Source organism: Callorhinus ursinus, unplaced genomic scaffold (genome assembly GCF_003265705.2).
Source record: "Callorhinus ursinus isolate GAN/ISIS: 27379988/994484 unplaced genomic scaffold, GSC_fseal_2.0 scaffold40, whole genome shotgun sequence".
Lineage (NCBI taxonomy): Eukaryota > Metazoa > Chordata > Mammalia > Carnivora > Otariidae > Callorhinus > Callorhinus ursinus.
This window is the reverse complement of record NW_027397102.1, coordinates 1,964,566-1,986,064: the sequence shown is the minus strand read 5'-3', so window position 1 is coordinate 1,986,064 and position 21,499 is coordinate 1,964,566.

Genomic DNA, 21,499 nt, shown 5'->3' with positions numbered 1-21,499 from the left:
AAGGAAGGAAGGAAGGAAGGAAAGAAAGAAAAAGAAAGAAAGAAAGAAAGAAAAGAAAGAAAGAAAGAAAGAAAGAAAGAAAGAAAGAAAGAAAGAAAAAAGAAAGAAAGAAAGAAAAAACAAAGGAAGGAAGGAAGGAAGGAAGGAAGGAAGACTAAAATTCTATGCCTCCCAAGTGACAATATCTTGCAGGAATGTGGAAGAAGGATGCTTACTGAAAGGAGCATGCTTACTACAAAGACTGGCAAAGACTGGACAAAATGGGTCTGCCTCAAGAAGGACCCCAGTGCTTAACTTTCACCAACTTCCCCCCTCATTACAATACTAAAAATCACACTCAGGGGTGGAGATTTAACAGGCAAATGAAATATATGATTATGAAGAAGCATGTTCCCTCAGCGATGCCTGTGTCCCCAACTTCCTATATTTCCACTCCCCTATGTACTTAAATATCACTCATTTCCCACCTCAGCCCCTTTAAAACTTTCCCTGGCCATTGGAGAGCCAGTCCCACATTCCAGCTGTGCCTGTGTCTCCCTTCAGCTCGAGCTGTTGCCCCAATAAAGCCTTGCCTGTGTTTGTACATTTTGAGTCCAGCTTTGTTTCTACTTTTGCTGGGTCCAAGGATCTGAGTCTACTAACAGAAAGACATAGTATGCTAACACTAATCAAAACCAAGCTGGAATGGCCATATTAATTTCAGACTAAACATATTTCAAACAAGAAAAATTATCAGGGATATTTCTCCAAGAAGATAAAATAATCTTTTTTGTGTATGCACTTAGAATATTAAATTACCTGAGTCTGAAACTGATAGAACTGCAAGTTCTATTGTAGTTAGAGACTTCCATACCCCTCTGTCAGTAATAGATAAATCAAGCAGACAGAAAGTCAGTAAGGACACAGCTGACCTAAACAGCATGATCACCCAACTTCATCTAATTACATTTGTAGAATGCTCTTTCCCAAAGAACAAGATGCATTTCTTCTTAAGTTCATATGAAACATTTACTAAAATAGACCACATTCTGGGCCAAAACCCCCCCCCCATCTCTTAACAAATATAAAGAATAGAAAGCATATAATGTTCTCAGGCCATAACGGAATTAAACTGTAAATCAATAACAGAAAGATAGCTAGAAAATCCTTCCCAGTGGTACTTGTGATGAGTACTGGATGTTATATTTAAGTGATGAAACACTAAATTCTACTCCTGAAAAAAAGTCCTCCCCAGTATTTGGAAATAACACCATACTTCTAAATAATACATGGATCAATGAAGAAGTCTCAAGAAAAATTTAAATCAAAATAGTTTTTCAGAATTTATGGGATGCAGCAAAACCAGCACTTAGAGAGATATTTATAGCATAAATGCATATATTAGAAAACAAGAAATATCTAAAATCAATCACCTAAATTTCCCCCTTAGAAAAAAGGTGAAAAAAAGCAGTGTAATCCTAAAGCAAGCAGGAAAAAAAGTAATGAAAATTAAGACAGAAATCAATGAAAGTGAAAACAGAAAACAAAGAAAATTAACAAAGCCAAAAGCTAGGTCTTTGAAGAAGCCAATATGTCTAGCCATACTAACTATGAATAAAAAAAAAAAGAGAGAAGACACAAAATATTACTAGTATGAGATGTGAAAGAGAGGTGAGCACTACTGATTCTCATGGAAATTCAAAGGGTCATACAAGAAGAGCATGAACAAATTCATGCCCATGCATTTTATAACTTCAATGAAATGAATTAACTCCTTTAAAGATACAAACTACAAAATATCATGCAAGGAGAAACAGATCATCTGAATAAGGTAATCAATAATTAATCACCTTCCCAAAACAAAGCACTGGGCCCAGATGATCTCCCTGGTAACATTTCTCAGTAATTTAAGGAATAATAATAATACTAAAAATTCATAGTAACTTCCAGACAGTAGAAGCAGATGAAACACTTCCTAATTCATTCTATGATACCAGTATTACCTCCTCAGATATGAAAACTAAAGACATTACAATAAAGGGAAACTGTAAAACAACTTCTCTCTGAAACATATATGCAAAAATCCTCAATAAAATGTAGGAAGTCAAATAAAACAATCTATTAAAATAATTATACACCATGGTCAAGTAAGATTTATTCTATGTGTGCAAGACTGGTTCAACATTCAAAAATCAGTAAATGTAATTCAGCATATTAACAGGCTAAAGATCATATAATCATGTCAAACTGAAGCAAAAACACAGGTGTTTTTGTGTATGGTGTAAGAAAATGGTCCAGTTTCATTCTTTTGCATGTGGCTGACCAGTTTTCCCAACACCATTTGTTGAAGAGACTATCTTTTATCCAATGGATATTCTTTCCTGCTTTGTCAAAGATTAATTGACCATACAGTTGTGGGCTTGCTTCTGGATTTTTTATTCTGTTCCATTGATCTGTGTGTCTATTTTTGTGTCAGTATCATACTGTTTTGATTAGTACAGCTTTGTAATATAACTTGAGGTCTGGAATTGTGATACCTCCAGCTTTGTTTTTCTTTTTCAGAATTGCTCTGGCCATTCAGGGTTTTTTGTGGTTCCATGTAAATTTGAGGACTGTTTGTTCTAATTCTGTGAAAAATGCCATTGGTATTTTGATAGGGATTGCAATAAATCTGTGGATTGCTTTGGGTAATATGGACATTTTAACAATATTTGTGTTATCTTCAATTTCTTTCATCAATGTTTTATACTTTTTGGAATACAAGTCTTTCACTTCCTTGGTTAAGTTTATTTCTGGGTAGTTTATTATTTTTGATGCAATTATAAATGGGATTGCTTTCTTAATTTCTCTTTCTGTTGCTTCATTATTGGTGTATAGAAATGCATCAGATTTTTGTGTGGTGATTTTATACACTGTAAATTTACTGAATTTGTGTATCAGTTCTAGCAGTTTTTTGGTGCTCTTGAGCCTCAGCCCCCAGGGCAATCCTACAGCAGAAGGGGTCGCAAGCTACAACTCCAAAAGTGCAGGGAGAAACACCTCTTTCTGAAGCAGGGCTCGATCTCATGACCCTGAGATCATGACCTGAGCCGAAATCAAGAGTTGGATGCTCAACGGATTGAGCTACCCAGGTGACCCTCTTTTTTGTTTTAACTCTCTCCCTGTTCTATGTCACTTCTGGGGTGAAGTGACATAGTCACAGAAGTGGGTAATTTCTATCTGGAGGACAGAAAAGGAGAGTCCTAGGAAACCAGAAAGTACTAGGAAGATGGCAAAGAACTTATTCTTGGGAAAGTGCCTCCATAAAGCTGTTTATGAACTTTTCAGATCAGCTCCAACTTTCAAATGCTTAAATTTGATCATAATTAGCCTACCAAGGACTTTGAGAATTTTGCTACCTGATAGACCATTGTCCAGATCCCAGACTAACCACTAGGTAGTATACGTGTGAAACAAATCCAAATAGCACTGCAAAGGTTTAGAAAACTGAACTGACAGTGGAACTATAGCCCACAGAGGGCAGGTTGAAACTTGCAGCTTGACCTAGCCAAACTGAGTGCCTGCTAAAACAAAAATATTAATATTGTTTATAAGATTTAACCAGATCCAAAGTCTCATGACATAAGACTCAAACTGTTCAGAGTAAAACCCCAATTACTTTGACATACACAGAACCATAGATACCTTAACTTTCATGGAAAAAGACAAACAGCTAACAACAAAGGGATGACACAGACACTGGAAATATATGACAAAGACCTAAAGAACTGTCATAAAAAGCATTTGAGCAATTATGAACATACGTGAAATAAAGTTTAATGTAGAAAGTATCAGTAAATAGATAGAAGTGGTAATGAAAACCCAAATAGAAATGCTAGAATGGAAAAATACAATAATCTAATTAAAAACTCCCTGGAAGGACTGAATAGCAGAATTGAGATAAAAGAGAAACAAAGTCAGCAAACTTGAAGATAAATCAATAGAAATGATCCAATTTGAAAAACAGCATAAATAGTCCCTGAATGCCTCAGGGACCTGTGTGACAATGACAAAAGATCTAACATACCTATCATGGGAGTCTTAAAAAGAGAGGAGAAAGCATGGCTGAAAAATTAAAAAATAAAGGCTCTAAAGTTTTAAAGTTTGTCAAAAGCCATAAGCCTGCAGATTCAAGATCAGTGAACCCTAAAGAGGTAAACCCAAAGAAACACATTTCCAGACAGGTCATAATCAAACTGTTAAAAACTAAAGACAAAAAAGAAATCTTGGAACGGTTAGAAAAAAATGTTTTACCTTAGGTGAATAATGATTCAAATGACTGTGCATTTCTAATCATAAACCATAGAGGCCAGACAGAAGTGGCTTACATTTTTCAACTGCTGAAGGAAAAGAACTTTCAATCCAGAATCCTATATACAGTGAAAACATCCTTTAAGAATGAAGGAGAAGTAAAGACATTTTCAGAAGAAGGACACCAAGAAAATTCATACACAGTAGAAATGCATTTAAAAATTGGTAAACAGTGGGGAAACTAAGATGGCAGCATAGTAGGAGAACCCTAGGCTCATATCATCTCTCAAACACAACGAGATAACTTTCAAATCATTCCAAGAAATCAACCTGAGGACTGACAGAACAAACTCCACAACAAGAGAGTGAGAAGAGGCCACATTAAGGAAGTGTAGAGATGTGGACTCAGTGGGATTGAAGATACCTAGTTCTGTGCATGATAGCCAACTGATAATCAGGAATTTTATGAGCAGGTTGTTAAATTATTAGTAGCTTGAAATTGGTCATAGTGAGAGTATTCACACCATAAAAATCAGCAAACACTACATGTTAAGAACCTTCTTTTCCCCTGGAGTGCCAGTTTACTAACACACCACTGCCTCGATGTGATCTTGAGGAAAGACAAGGACTAGGCATTTCCATGGAAACTTCAGGAGGCTTAAATTTGTAATCCCATTTCATAGGCTTTGCTTCTGTTGCCTTGGGAGAGATTTGATTCAATCCTGTTTGGATTAAAGCTGACAGATATTTATAGACTAAAACACAATATCCAGGGGGTGCCTGGGTGGCTCAGTCGTTAAGCATCTACCTTTGGCTCAGGTCATGATCCCAGGGTCTGGGGATCAAGCCCCGCATCAGGCTCCCTGCTCGGCAGGAAGCCTGCTTCTCCCTCTCCCACTCCCCCTGCTTGTGTTCCTGCTCTCACTATATCTCTCTCTCTCTCTGTCAAATAAATAAATAAAATCTTTTAAAAAAATAAAAATAAAACACAATATCCAACAAAGGAAATCAATGCCTCACATCTTTTGCACACTTGTCGGATATTTTCCTTCCACACACGTTATTAATCCCTATAATGTAGTGATTTCATCTTTGCTTTAAAATGTCTTTAGTATTTAAAATATTTTAAAATAGATATAGATTTATACCTGAAATAAAGATACTTCAAGTTTTCTTATATATTTACTCATATATTTACTATTTGTGGTCTTTTAAGTTCCTGCAGATAAAGACTTCCATCTAGTAATATTTCCCTTTATCTTACAGGATTTCTTTGAGCATTTATTTTAGCCAGGCTTGCTGGAGACACAAATATCTCTCAATTTTTATATCTGAAAATATTTTTACTTTGCCTATTTTTGAAGTTTTTTTTTTTTTTTTTTGGTTCACATGGAATTCTAAGTTGACAAGATTTTGCTAGCAACAATTTAAATATGTAAGTCCATTGTGTTCCATGCTCCATGGATTTTGCTGCAAAATCAGTGTAAACTTATCATTGTTCCCCTATATATAAGGTATTTTTCCCTCTGGCTGCTATTTAGACTTTATTTTTCAGGAATTTGACGATAATGTGTCTCTGTGTTGTTTTCTAAATACCTTTTTCACTGGATCCTATAACATATTTATTAAAACAGTATTTTCAAATTGGTCTTATAATTCCCTAATTGGGGCCATCTCTTATCTAGGTATATTGACTGTTTACTTTTTTGATCATAAGCCACATTTGTTTGACTCTTCATATATCCAGTATTTTAAAAAGGTATGTTAGGTATTTATGTAAAATATAAGTAGAGATAGAAAGAAAAAAAATGTTCACAAAAAGGCATGGCTCTTCTTCTGTCAAGACACAGTATGAGGAGCTGGATTAATCTAATCTGTATTTTAGCTGAACCTGTACTTTTGAGAGCAAGATATGGATACAGAATATTTAAGAAACATTATCAAGCAAGTTGACCTAACATTTATAGAGTACTCCACTACACAAGGCAGATTATACTTATTTTCAAGTGCATATTGACCATTCACCAATACTGACCATATGCCAGGCATAGGATATACTTAATATATATTTAAAAGGATTTAAGGCATATAATGTTTGTTTTTAGATAATAATGGAATTAAATAAGAAATCGATAGCAATGAGGTAATTCCCAAATATTTAGAAATTTAGTAAAATACATTGAAATAACAAAGGGTCAAGGAAGAAATGCCAAAGGAAATAAGAAAATATTTCACACTGAATGATAATGAAAACACAACATATTAAATTTGATGCCACTGTAATTGTTCTTAGAGGAAAATTTATAGCTATCATGCCTATACTAGAAAGGGAGAAATATTTAAAATCAAAGAACTAGGCTACCACCATAAGAAGGTGGAAAAAAGAACAAATTAGTAGAATGAAAATTTAAGAGTGGAAATCACTTAAATTGAAAATAAACATTACCAAAAAAATCAACAAACTCATAGAAGTAGAGAAAGTTGTCTTCATCAGGCTGTTTCTTACCTATCACAGCAGCCACCAAGAGGACCTGAAATTTGATTATTTTTAGTTATTTCATCCCAGAAGATTCCATATCGGGCCATGGGCCTATCAGTCAGCTTCTGAAACTTAAACACGTATTTCAGAGGATAGCCTAGCCACACAGAACTGTCTAATAAGTAAGACTCAAAAAATTTTCTGGAATTGGGCTCTAGCTGCAGTAGAAGAGGGAGTAGTTCCTGCAAAGAAACATTAGAGTAACATACATTGAATTTTTCTCTATGTTTTCTCTTCCTGGATTCTTTCTATTGATGGCTCCAGCATCCATCCAGGCACCTCCTTTCGTGCCGGATTAAAACCCACCTCCTCAAAACCCAAACATCAGTCAAGTTCTATAAATCTCCTATCAAACAAGTAACCCTCTACTTGGCTGACCACTGTCTGATTTTACTGATTTAATCAGATCATCCCCTTGTCACTTCCTGATGAAGAATGTCCCTATGCTTTCTGAATAAAATCCCAAACCCTCAAAAAATAATTCCAAGCTTTTAGGCCACTAACAGCTTCCTGCCAAACACTGATCTATCCAAATTACCAACATTCAGACTGCTTATTTTTCAGTTCTCTCTGAAGAACACATGATCATCACTCTAACTTAAACACTCTCACCTCCATTTGCTTGGTATTTCCTCTTTATTCACCCTTTAGATTCCACTTTAGATTTAATTTCCTCCAAAAAGCCTTCTTTGAACACGTATATCCATCAGTAAGTTGCCCTCTTTATGTGCTCCCACTACACCTTGTTCCACTAAAACAATATGTGAATTTAGGTAGGCTACCTAACTTCTTAATGTCTCATTTTTTTTTGTAGATTCTATGGGAATTTCTATATAGATAATAATGTCACCTATTACATGATTTATATTTGCCTTTCTAATATTTATGCATTTTACTTCATTTTATTGCTCATTATATTGGTAAGACCTAGAATACAAAAGAGAATAGAAAGGATATTTCTGCTTTATCCTAATTTTAGTGGAAAGATGTTCAAGTTTTCACCATATTAGTTTTGATATTAGTAGAAGGTTTTTCATGATAACCTTTATTGGGTTGAGAACATTTTCTTATATTTCCAATTTGCTGAGAGTTTTGCTATGAATGGGTATTGGATATGTTCAAATATTTAATATGCATCAATTGAGATAATCATATGGTTTTCACTTTTAGTTTCTTAATATGGTGAATTATATATCTAATGTTAAACCAACCTTGGAATTCTGGGATAAACTCCACCTAGTCATGAAGTAATTTCCTTTTTATATATTTCTGGATAGGACTTACTAGTATTTTTTGATGATTTTGGTATCTATAATCTTGGGGTATATTGATAAGTTCTTTTAATGGTAATATTTTTGGTATTAGGTTAGTGCTGATTTCATAAAACAAGTTAGGGAGGATTATTCTTGGAAAAAATTCATGTAGAATTTTATTTCTTCCTTAAATGTTTGATAGAAATCAGCAGCAAAGGCATCCAGGTTTGTTTTCTTTCTGGGAAACTTACTGTTCATTAATTTCATTTTCTTTAGATATAGGGCTTTTCAGATTATTTATTGAGTAAGCTTTGAAAACTCTTATATTTAATGACAGTATCTAACACAAAGCTTTGTAGAATTAATGAATGAAACATATAAATAAGTAATTAATACAACGCTCTTTTGTAGACCACCCTACATTCCTACACTCTATGCATCAGTCTTCCCAAACCACTGAATATGTAATGACAGTCCCTGCCCACAGTCTCTATTCCAGCTTTCCTCCTCACGGTATCTGCAATGTATGGGATGATTTTCCCCAGCTTTCCCTACAGTTTATTGTCTGGACCACCTCTCACTCTCCCTGTAGGCACAACATGTCCTTCTAGTTCATAATAGACAGGACTCAGAGCACATACAATCTAGTTGTCTGGAAGCCTGACAGAGGAATGGGTGATGGGTGCAGGTGGTGATCCAATAAATAACTGTGAACCACCAAGTCTAGAATGAAGGAGCAAGCCTCAAGAAGAAAAGAAGTTTACCTAATTTACACTCCTTAGGAACCTTGCCACATAAGTTCTAGCCCACACAAAAGGAATTGTGCTGTGGACACAGAATAGGAAGTTTACAGACAACGGGGAAATCTGAAAGAAGTTTTCAGGGGAAAGGGTAAGAGAAGTAATCAGAAAAAAACAGAGAACGCTGAACTCCTTTAAAGTCCTTTAGTTCCCTCATAAACACTTAAAGCTAGAGGAGCTAAGACGGTGGTATAGGAGGAGAACCCTAAGCTCTTCTTGTCCCTCAAACACAACTAAATACCTATTAAATCATTCTAAATACCGCAGAAATCAACCTGAAAACTGACAGAACAAACTCCACCACTAAAGGGAGAGAAGGAGCCACATCAAAGAAGTAGGAAGGACAGAGACGGTTTGGGGGAGAAACAGATCACAGGTCCTGCAGAGGGAAGCGAGCCCTGGTGGCAGAGAAAGGCACTAGAGAGAGGAGCACACAGGGGAATACACAAGGAGAAAACTTCCCCAAAGCCACTGGCTGGTAAAATGAGAGGGGCTGATTTTCCTGAGTTCTTGCAACCAGTGGGGCTTAATACTAGTTTTAAAAGTTGGCAGGCTGGGCTGGGATAGAGCCTAGAGAGCACTGCCCTGCTCCTGGAGAGAAGGCAAGCAGTTCCAGGGGCAGAAAGCATGGAAACAGCTATCTGAAGAACCCCTGGGGCACACAGGGACTTCTGGGAGCGCATCCCTGAGAGGTAGCTTTCATAGAGACACCTCTCCAGGGACAAAGGACTTGGCTGGCAACATTTCCCTCCTCCACCCCTCAGCATAAAAGCAGAGCCAGTCACAGAAAGCAGATCAGCCCCCCAAACTGGCTGCCTAATTTAATTACACCAAGTCCCACACTCCTGTGCTCTGGCAGACTGCATTTCTTGGTCAAACCTGCCCAAGTCTCAGCATGGCGAGACCCTCCCCCAGAAACCAGCACAGGCCCCTGGCATGCCACCTCCCTAAAGCCTGGAGTTTTAAAAAAGTCACCAGCCATGGCTGGGATAGGACCTGGAGGGCACTGTGCTGCTCCTGGAAAGGAAGCAGGCAAACAATGCAGAGGGAGACAGTGTGGAAACAGCAATCTGCAAAAATGCCTGGGACACACAGGGGGGAGATTATTTGATCTTCTCAGAGTGCTTCACTAAGAGCAGCAGGCAAGGAGACCACTCTCTGGGGACAAAGGAGATGGCTGGTGCCATTTCACTCCCCTGCCCCTCACCATAAACACAGAACCACCTGCAGTAAACAGCACGTGCCAACACTATCTGCCTAACCAGCTTCCATCACGTCCAACACCCCTGCACTCTGGCAGTACTGTCTTTCTTGGTCAAGTCTGCCTCAGTTCCAGCTTCGGGATCCCTTTCCCTAGGAGACCAGCAGAAATCCATGCCCACACCACATCACCTGACCAGAGAGTTCTGCAGGGCTTCAGTTCTAGTGGAAATAGTATTGAGTCTCATTTAATAGGCAAACTGGAGAACACCTAGTTAAAAACTCCCCACATTCTGGCCAAGGATCAAACACTGAGTGGGTTAACCAGGAAATTAAAGAAGAAATAAAAATACATGGAAGCAAATGAAAATGAAAACACAACAGTCCAAAACCTTTGGAACCAGTAAAGGCAGTCCTAAGAGGGAAGTATATAGCAATACAGGCCTTCCTCACGAAGCAAGAAAAGTATCAAACACACAACCTAACCTACACCTAAAGGAGCTGGAAAAGAGGAGCACATAAAGCCTAAACCAGTAGAAGAAGGGAAATAAGTAAGATTAGAGCAGAAATAAATGATATAGAAATAAAAAAAATAGAACAGATCAATGAAACTAGGAGCTGGTTCTTTGAATGAATTAATAAAATTGATAAGCCCCCTAGCCAGACTTATCAAAAAGAGAAGAGAAAGGACCCAAATAAATAAAATCACCATGAAAGAGGAGAGATCACAACCAACACTGTAGAAATACAAACAATTATAAGAGAATATCATGAGCAATTATATGCCAATAAATTAGGCAATCTGGAGGAAATGGATGCATTCCTAGAAACATATAAACTAGCAAAACTGAAACAGGAAGAAATAGAAAATTTGAACAAACCCATAACCAGCAAAGAAATTCAATCAATAATCAAAAATCTCCCAGCAGGGGCACCTGGGTGGCAGTCAGTTAAGCTCCTGACTTCAGCTCAGGTCATGATCTCAGTCCTGGGATCGAACCCCATATCGGGCTCAATCTCTCTAATAAATAAAATCCTTTTTAAAAAATCTCCCAAAAAACAAGAATGCAGGGCCAGAAGGCTTCCCAGGGGAATTCTACCCTGGGAACATTTAGAGAAGAATTCATACCTACTCTTCTCAAGCTGTTACCAAAAATATAAATGCAAGGAAATCTTCCAAGCTCATGCTATGAGGCCAGCATCACCTTGATTCTAAACCAGTAAGACCCCACTAAATATCAGAATTATAGACCAATATCCCTGATGAACATGGATGCAAATATTCTCACCAAGATACTAGCTAATCGACTCCAATAGTAAATTAAAAGGATTAGTCACCATGATCAAGTGGGATTTATTCCTGCGCTGCAGGTGTGGTTCAATATCCACAAATCAATCAATGTGATACACCACATTAAGAAAGGAAGGATAAAAACCATATGATCCTTTCAATAGATGCAGCAAAAGCATTTGACAAAATACAACATCCTTTTTTGTTAGAAACCCCCAAGAAAGTAGGGAAACAAGGAACATACTTCCATCATAACAGCCATATATGAAAGACCCGCAGCTAATATCACCCTCAATGGGGAAAAACTGAGAGCTTTTCCTCTAGGGTCAGGAACATAACAGGGATGTCCACTCTCACCACTGTTGTTCAACATAGTTCTGGAAGTCCTAGCCTCAGCAATCAGACAACAAAAAGAAATAAAAGCCATCCAAATTGGCAAGGAAGAAGTCAAACTCACTCTTTGCAGACAAAATGATACTCTATGTAGAAAACCTGAAAGACTCCACCAAAAAATTGCTGGAACTGATCCATGAATTCAGCAAAGTCATAGAATATAAAATCAATGTACAGAAATCTGTTGCATTTCTATACACCAATAATGAGGCAGCAGAAAGAGACATTAAGGAATTGATCCCATTTACAACTGTACCAAAACCTGTAAGATACCTAGGAATAAACCTATCCAAAGAGGTAAAAGATCTGCACTCTGAAAACTATAGAACACTTATGAAAGAATTTGAAGAGGACACAAAGAAATGGAAAAATATTCCATGGTCATGGGTTAGAAGACCAAACATTGTTAAAATGTCCATACTACCCAAAGCAATCTACACATTAATGCAATCCCCATCAAAATACCATCAGGATTTTTCACAGAGCTAGAACAAACAATCCTTAAGTTCGTATGGACCACAAAAGACCCCAAATAGCCAAAGCAATCCTGAAAAAGAAAAGCAAAGCTGAAGGCATCATGATTCTGGACTTCAAGTTATATTACAAAGCTGTAGTGATCAAGACATTATGGTATTGGCACAAAAACAGACACATAGACCAGTGGAACAGAATAGAAAACCCAGAAATGGACCCACGGCTATGTGGTCAACTAATCTTTGACAAAACAGGAAAGAACATCCGATGGAAAAAAGACGGTCTCTTCAACAAATGGTGCTGGGAAAACTGGACAGCAACATGCAGAAGAATGAAACTGGACCAGTTTCTTCCATCATACACAAAAATAAATTCAAAATGGATGAAAGAACCAAAATGTAAGACAGGAAACCCATCAAAATCCTAGAGGAGAACACAGGCAGGAACCTCTCTGACCTTGGCTGTAGCAACTTCTTACTAGACACATCTCTGGAGGCAAGGGAAACAAAAGCAAAAATAAACTATTGGGACCTCATCAAGACAAAAAGCTCTTGCACAGCGAAGGAAACAATCAACAAAACTAAAAGGCAACTGATGGAATAGGAAAAGATATTCACAAATGACATATTGGATAAAGGGCTAGTATCCAGAATCTATAAAGAACTCATGAAAATCAACACCCCCAAAATAAATAATCCTGTTAAGAAATGGGCAGAAGAACTGAACAGACATTTCTCCAAAGAAGACAGACAAATGGCTAACAGACACATGAAAAATTGCTCCATATCACTTGCCATCAGGGAAATACAAATCAAAACCACATTGAGATACAACCTTACATCAGTCAGAATGGCTAAAATTAACAAGACAGAGAACAACAGATATTGGCAAGGATGTGGAGAAAGGGCAACACTTTTGCACTGTTGGTGGGAATGCAAACTGGTGCAGCCACACTGGAAAACAGTATGGAGGTTCCTCAAGAAGTTATAAATAGAAGTACCCTACAACCTAACAATTGCACTACTGGGTCTTTATCCACAGGATACAAAAATGCTGATTAGAAGGGCCACATGCACCCCAATGTTTATAGCAGCACTATCAACAATAGTGAAATTATGGAAAGAGCCCAAATGTCCATCAACTGATGAATGGATAAAGAGGATCTGGTATACATACACACATACACACAATGGAATATTATTCAGCCATGAGAAAAGAATGAAATCTTGCCATTTGCAACAACATGGATGGAGCTAGAGTGTATTATGCTAAGTGAAATAAGTCAAAGAAAGACAAATAGTATATGATTTTACTCATATGTGAAATTTAAGAAACCACACAAATGAACATAGGGGAAGGGAAGGAAAAATAAAATAAGATAAAAACAGAGAGGGAGGCAAACCATAACTGACTCTTAACTATAGAGAACAAAGTGAGGGTTCCTGAAGTGGAGGTGGGTGGGGGATGGGCATTAGGGAGGGCAATTATCGGGATGAGCATTGGGTATTATATGTAAGTGATTAATCACTAAATTCTACTCCTGAAAGCAGTACTCCACTATATGCTAACTAACTTGAATTTTAAAAAAATCTGTCATTTTACTATCAAGTAGCTCTTTAAAAAACTTTAGTAAGCATAAAAAAACTTCAGTAAGCATAAAGTAACACAGAGCGCTTATTATTTAATGCAGATTTTTATGCCTAAATCATGCCACCTCAAAACTCTTCTAGCCTCTATCCATTACCCAGTTCCAAAACTGCCTCCACATTTTTAGGTACTTGTTACAGCAGCACCCCACTTCTCAGTACCAGTTTTTGTCTTAATCAGTTCAGGCTGCAATAACAAAAATACCATAGAATAGGTGACTTAAACAACAAACCTTTATTTCTCACAGTTCTGTAGATGGCAAAATATAAGATCAAGGTACCATTAGAACTGCTTTTTGGTGAGGGTACTCTTCCTGGTGTGCTAATGGCTATCTTCTCATATTCTCCCATGGCAGAGAGAGCAGAGGGAGACAGCAAGCTCTCTAGTATCCATTCTTATAAGGGCATGAATTCATTCATGAGGGCTCCATCCTTATGACCTAATTACCTTCCAAAGGCCCTCCCTCTTAATACCATCACATTATGGATTAGGATTTAAACCTACAAACTGTTGGGGTGGGAGTGGGGGGGGGACACAAAAGTCAGTCATTAAATTCCCAGTTCCAGAACAAACACATGATAAAGTGACATTTGTTTAAAATATTTATTGGTATCTTGACCATGATGCCAATAGACTCCTTAAGCAATATCAAGTCCACTTCTGGTTGTGTGTGGTAGGCACTTCCTTTGCTCACATGGTCTTTGGCTTTCTCAGTTTCCAGACACCTTCCCTCATTGTGAAGAGCAGAGGCAGTATGGTCTAACAATATGTAAACCCTCACTAGAAGTCCTGGAGGAGGTTTCTGGAATAGGCCTAAGGGTGTAGTAGGGGAGAAAGTGGCCCATGGAAATAAATCAGAACAATGGGAGGGTGGCTTTTACCACTTTCTCCCCCTTCTACTGACCCTCATTCTCTTTCTCCTTCTCCTCCACCACAGTTTCTACTTCTCTAAGACAAACTTCCTTTTCATCAGTCACTGACACTGGATGCCATCTATCACACTCACTCCACCCCTAACCAATGTTGTCACGCACTGAAACAAAGTTCTCAGACACCAATCTGAGTGGCTGTGCAGGGCTGCCTCTGCAAGGGAGAGCTGAATCCTGCACATAGCTTTTATTTTGTGTTTTGTTTTGTTTTATCAGAAAAGCAAGGACAGATGCCTCCAAGTGTGGGAAAGGAGTACAAAGGGTTGGCAATATCTTGAAGCAGGCTTGCATTTTTCCCTACACATGGGCACAAAGGGAGTCAGTCATGGGATAAGGGAGGCGCGGGATGTTTGGGCTAGCAGTCGCCAGGTGCAGAAAGCAGAGACTGAGGGTCACATTCTTTCATAGCTCCTAACTTATGCCCTGCCCCTGAGGATCGTGGGATCCTGCTCCTACTGGGCCGCTGCATTCAACAGCCTGAGAACAGGAATGCTGCTGACGTTTCAGCTGCTTCCACACTCCTTGGGGCTTATAATATATTTTCTAAGAATAACTCCACATCCAATTCTATACTTTTAACCTCTGGAAGGCAACCCCACTCTGTCCATCCTTTATTCACATGGCTCCTCTCCTGGTATAAGCCCTTATTTAGTGTCAATTAGATTGCTAGGAGAGACTCAAATGACCCGCTCATCAGCAGTCTCTCTTCTAATTCATCAGCAAGGTTTTATCATTCCTGGAGTAATCTGTCTAGTGTACAAATATGAACTCTATCTTACTCCACTGTTCCAAATCTCATTCATTCATTTAAGAATTATTTATTAATGTCTATTATGAGCTAGACATTCTTCTGGGCATTTGAGAAAACTGTCTTATTCAACTTCTCCAACATAAACTTAAAGGCCTTTGATTTAACAGTTTGGAACCACCAAGGTCTGTCTTTTGCTTGCTTTCTAACCCAAAGACATCCCTACCACATATGTTCCAGCTACAACTGATTCTTGAATCTAACCCACAAAAGGACCTTACAAATTCTTAGATTACTTACTAATCTCCTCCCATTATTACATCATTCAAGATAAAGGTCATCATTCAACACCACCTTGAAGCAATCATAGTTTACCAAGTTTGAAATTTTTATCTCCCTCCATCCCATCCCACTATTCTATCACTGAAGTTAATACTTTCATTATAGCACATATCACTCACAGGCTCTCTATATATTAAGATCATCTGCACATGTATGGGCTTTACTTTTTAATAGATATCTCCTGGAGGGCAGCAACAGTGCCCCCCTTTTTTTAAAGACTTACGGATTTGAGAGACAGACAGACAGCACAAGTGGGGGAGAGGGGAGGAAGGATAGGGGGAGAGGGGGAGAGAGAGAGAGAGAGAGAGAGAGAGAGAGAGAGAGAGAGAGAGAGAGAAGCAGACTCCCACTCAGTGTGGAGCCCGACATAGGGCTCAATCTCAACGACCCTGAGATCATGACCTGAGCTGAAATCAAGAGTTGGATGCTTAACTGACTGAGCCACCCAGGCATCCCACAACAGTGCCTTTTTTACCCATGCACTCCCTACAGTACCAAGGATACTGCCTTGCACAAAATAAGGACTCAAAACATGTTCAGGGACAAGCGGTTAGAAATGGGAAAACAAGATCTGAGAGTCGAGTAGTCCTTCTATGTTGTCCATGTTATACATTATACTAGGTATTGGGGTTTAAAGTAGTGTTGTACCAGAGGCAGGGAAAAAGAAGAAAACAATCTTTCTTTCACCAGTGTCCTGAAATCCTCAGCCTCTTTTTCAGATCTAGGTATGGGGCTGAAAGTCCACAGGCTGCTTGCTTGAGCAGATCCAAACTACTCCTGGTTTATCCAGCCCCAAATAAATAAAGGTGCCATGATGATTCCTCATTCTTTAAATTCTGAATGAAGAAGAGGAAAATGAATAAAAAGACAAAAGGGATGAGGGCATTGTGTTTGTTTCACTGATTACATACACACTCACAATTCAGTCCCCTTATCTAGCTAACCTCAAAGTTTACTTTAGGTTAAGAACAAGATTTCTTCTAGCCCCAGGAATAGAGTTAAAATGTGTACCTGGGAAATACAGTCCTATGATAACTATTGCATGATGGAGAACTGTGGTCATCTTCTAGTTGTTGTTGGTGGTGGGATATTAAAAGCCACTGAAGACTAGGATGTCTAGCATCTAGAATGATGGGGGGGGAAGTCAGGGCAGAATGGTCCCTTAGCATCTTTCTTGTCTCCATCCTCATATAGGGCACAGCCATGTTGCCATGGGATTTCAAGAGGAACATACCAGTGCCTACTTCCCTTCATGCTCCTGTTATAAATTACCCAAGAGATTACAAGGTGCATTGACTTCTGTTAATGAAGATTTTTCCTTTGGTGGAAAGATGGCAATGAACAAATAGGATAAACTGGGGGGAGGCAAATCAAGAAGAAAGACAGATTACCTCAACAGCTTCTGACCCAAATCTATTCAAAATCTGAAGTTCAAGAAAGACTCAATACATTTGTGTAGTAATAGGCCAAGTCCATGTGAATGAGTTTCTCAAGCATGAAAAAAATGCCACTTCTCACTGATCTATTCTTCACTCCAACTGTTTTGTGTTAAATACAGACCACATGGAAAGAGATAGGGTAGTTAAAACACACCATCTTAAATAAAAGCACCCAGATTCCCTAGGCTTTCCAGTATTACCTATCAGGGAATGAAAAGTCCTAGGCAAACTTTCTGGAAATACTAAAGTAAGAGAATTCACCTTGTCTCAAATAGAAATTTGTAGTTACAGAAAGGGTTTTGTTCCACTGTCTTTCCTCCACCATCTTTATTGTGCACATATCTTATTTCATCCATTATAAAATGTACATTTCCCCCCACATTTTAACATCTATTAAATCAGGATGAGTCTTGGGGCACCTGGGTGGCTCAGTCGGTTAATTGTCTAACTCTTGATTTTGGCTCAGGTCATGATCTCAGGGTTGTTAAACCAAATTCTACGTTGGGCTCCTCACTCAGCGGGGAGTCTGCTTGAGATTCTCTCTCTCCCTTTCCTCCTGCCCCTTCCCCATTCTCTTTCTCTCTCTCTCTCAAATAAATAAATAAGTTTTTAAATCAGGCTGAGTCTTATGTTCAATGGCAAGACACAGTTTAATTGGCAGAGTTTTTAATTTCCTGTTACTCCATGAAATAAGGGTGCAATTGATAGCATCTTAGACTGGGTGATAAATGTTATATTGAGTAACTCCTATAGATTCTAAAGACTATATATATTCATCTCTAAATACTGACCTATCCTTTTGGTTCCTGCCAGCATTATCTAGATCACACTTTGTCCTCTCCCATAAGTAGTCTTGAAATAATTTTCTGTCTGGTTCCTAGCTCTAGCTTCTATCTTCAATAATACCTACAAGAAACTCTATGTATAGAAAGATTTTCCTAGTCTCCTAGCATTTCTCTGTACAAAAACATTACTACCATTCACTGTTCTAAGAATCTTATATATGTGAACTCACTTACTCTTAATAAATTACCATTTATTCTCCATATTAAAGATAATAAAACTAAGGCTCTGAGAGGTTAAGTAGCGTTCCCAAGATGTTATAGCTGCTAAGTGGTGGAGCTTAGATTAAAACCCAGGGTGTCTGGCTCCAAAGCTTGTTTCTCTAATGATTCAAGACTCAAACTCAAACATCTAAAACTGAAATCATTTTCCCCTACATTCAAATCATGCTCAGTTCTCACCTTGTCCTAGAGGCCTCCCCAGATGTCATAGGTTAGAATTAACTCCTCTCTCCCCTCCTCTCTCAATGAACAATGTCTGCTCATCAGAGACTCCATTCTCAATCCTCCTCTCTCCCTTTCTCCCTTCTCCTTTATTGTAAACCCTGAAGGATATCTTTGTATCTTCTCATAGAAACACTGGGAGCAGCAAACAAATGTGTTCATGGATTTGAATGCATCTCAAATGGATTTTGAGTATCTTGGAGCTCATCTCGTTCTACCTCTTAATAAAGATGAGGAAATTAGAGATCAGACATAGTAAGCAATGTTTCCCAAGCCATTCAGATACTTAATTATAAAGCCACAACTCCTGGTCTAGAAGAATCTTTTCACAACTCTTGTAGAATTATTTCTAACCTACATGTCATTCCAGATTATACCAATGATGGTGTAACAAGATTGACAGGACTCCAGTTCAGGAAAGAAGGAGAAAAGGAAATAGTGAAAACAGAAAAAAAGGAAGTGGGAAGAGCAATCTCACTTGCTACTCCCCTGTACCTTAGAATTTGTGACCTCTTTAGGAACTGTCTAGGCAGGGCCAGAAGCCAGCAGCCTTCTGAGTAACAAGGCCATAAAATCTGTGCTTAAGCATGTGCAACCTGCAACAAACATAATGACATTATTACAACTGGTCATTTACTCTAATTGTACCATGCTAAAATAATTGGTGACTGAGAGTGAAACAAAGGTCATAGCAGACTTGCTCCATTATACCCTTTCCATGTACACTTTCAGTTTGGTCCCCTGATGCACAGGCCATGGTTTGCCATTCCTGGCTCCTTGAGGCTAGTTGCAAAAGATAGTCCAGTCTCCCTCAACAAGGTGTAATGGAGGACTATGTACTTCATGGATACACTCAGTTCATGGAGGGGACTAAAACCCTGTGGTTGAGAATTGTGGTCATCCTCTGGAGGAGAAAGTGTAGTTCTGGGGACTAAGACATATAGCCTTTTATGTAACAGGGGTGGTGCTTTGCATAGCCAGAGCTGGATCCTGACTTGGCATATTTTTTTCTAATTTTACATCTTCATGGGGCTTCAGCAGGAAGGAAGCAAGCCTCTGGGAGATGGCAAGTTGGGGCAGCACATGAATTCATTAGTTTCTGCCTATGATTACCCAAAACAAGTGACCCATGAAATTTCTTAAGGTGTTATTCTTAGTCCAAGGTCTTGTAGATATGGTAGAACTTGAGCAAGTTTCTTAAGAGTAGATAATAGTATTTTTATATTTCAGATTTACATTAATTGTTCTCACAGGGGAAAAAAAAGACACCATGTCCACATCCTTCACAGCTTCTCTCAATAATCAGACTTCAACAATGTATTTCCTGGTGAGAGTACATCTGGTCAATATATCAATTTTGATAAAAAAGGAAAAACTGGACAATGTGATCTTTGCAATCAGTCCATATCATTTTTTTAATTTTATTACGTTATGTTAATCACCATACATCATTAGTTTTTGATGTAGTGTTCCATGATTCATTGTTTGCGTATAACACCCAGTGCTCCATTCAGTACGTGCCCTCTTTAATACCCATCACCAGGCTAACCCATCCCCCAGCCCCCTCCCCTCTAGAACCCTCAGTTTGTTTTTCAGGGTCCATATCATTTTTATCCCTGGTCAAGTAAGTTTCACAAATTTCTCTCAGAGTGCAATGCTGCCATGTAAAACAGTAGGGCCAAATGTTGCCTAATACATACAGGCTTGGAAAATCAGCCCTATAGAAATTTTCTAGAAATCTTTCTGCAGCAAGGAATATAGTGGTCATTTCAAATACAAATTAAAGAAATAGGAGGGTATTTTTTCTCTCTACCTGTTTTTGTACTGTCTTCCTCTCCCTGTCCTCTTTTTTGCTCAGAATGGAGATTCTCCCTCCCCAACAGACACATGTACACACAGACACACACACACACACACACACTTCAACTAAATTCTGGAGAACCTATCTCGACTGGCATCTCTAAAAGCTGATCCCTTTTATCTATTTGCACTAAGCCTTCCCTAGTTCTTTTCTACCCTGTTTTGATAACTTCTTTTCTGGTTCCTGCATCTAGTTTCTTCCTCTTGATGTTCCCAAATGTCTTTATTTAAAATACAGGTTTAATCTTGGGGTGCCTGGGTGGCTCAGTCAGTTAAGCATCTGCCTTCGGCTCGGGTCATGATCCCAGGGTCCTGGGATCGAGCCCCACGTTGGGGTTGCTCAGCAGGGAGCCTGCTTCTCCCTCTCCCACTTCCCCTGCTTGTGCTCTCTCTCTCTCTGCCAAATAAATAAATAAAATCTTTAAAAATAATAAATAAAATACAGATTTAATCTCTTAGTATTTCCCTACACAAAAATCTCCAATCACTCAGGATGTTCCATCCTATATACCAGGAGTTGACAAATTTTTTTTTAAGATTTTACTTATTTATTTGACAGAGAAAGACACAGCAAGAGAGGGAACACAAGCAGGGGGAGAGGGAGAGGGAGAAGCAGGCTTCCCGCCGAGCAGGGAGCCCGATGTGGGGCTCGATCCCAGGACCCTGGGATCATGACCTGAGCTGAAGGCAGACACTTAACGACTGAGCCACCCAGGCACCCCGGCAAATGTTTTTATAAAGGGCCAGATAGCAGGTTTTTTAGGTTTTGCCAGCCATATGATCTCTATTGTAATGACTCAACTCTGGCAGTACAAAAGCAGTGATAGACAAAACATGAATGGGCATAGCTGTGTTCCAATAAAATTTTACTTATAAAAGCAGGTAATAGCTAGATTTGACCTGCTGGCTGTAGTTTGCTTGACCCACTATTAACATGCACAGCCTCCCTTCAGCAAAATTTGTTCCCTCCTGGGGCTCCCTGATATCTGCCTGTGGTTAAGATAAAACTTCCCTACTCTACGTGCTTGT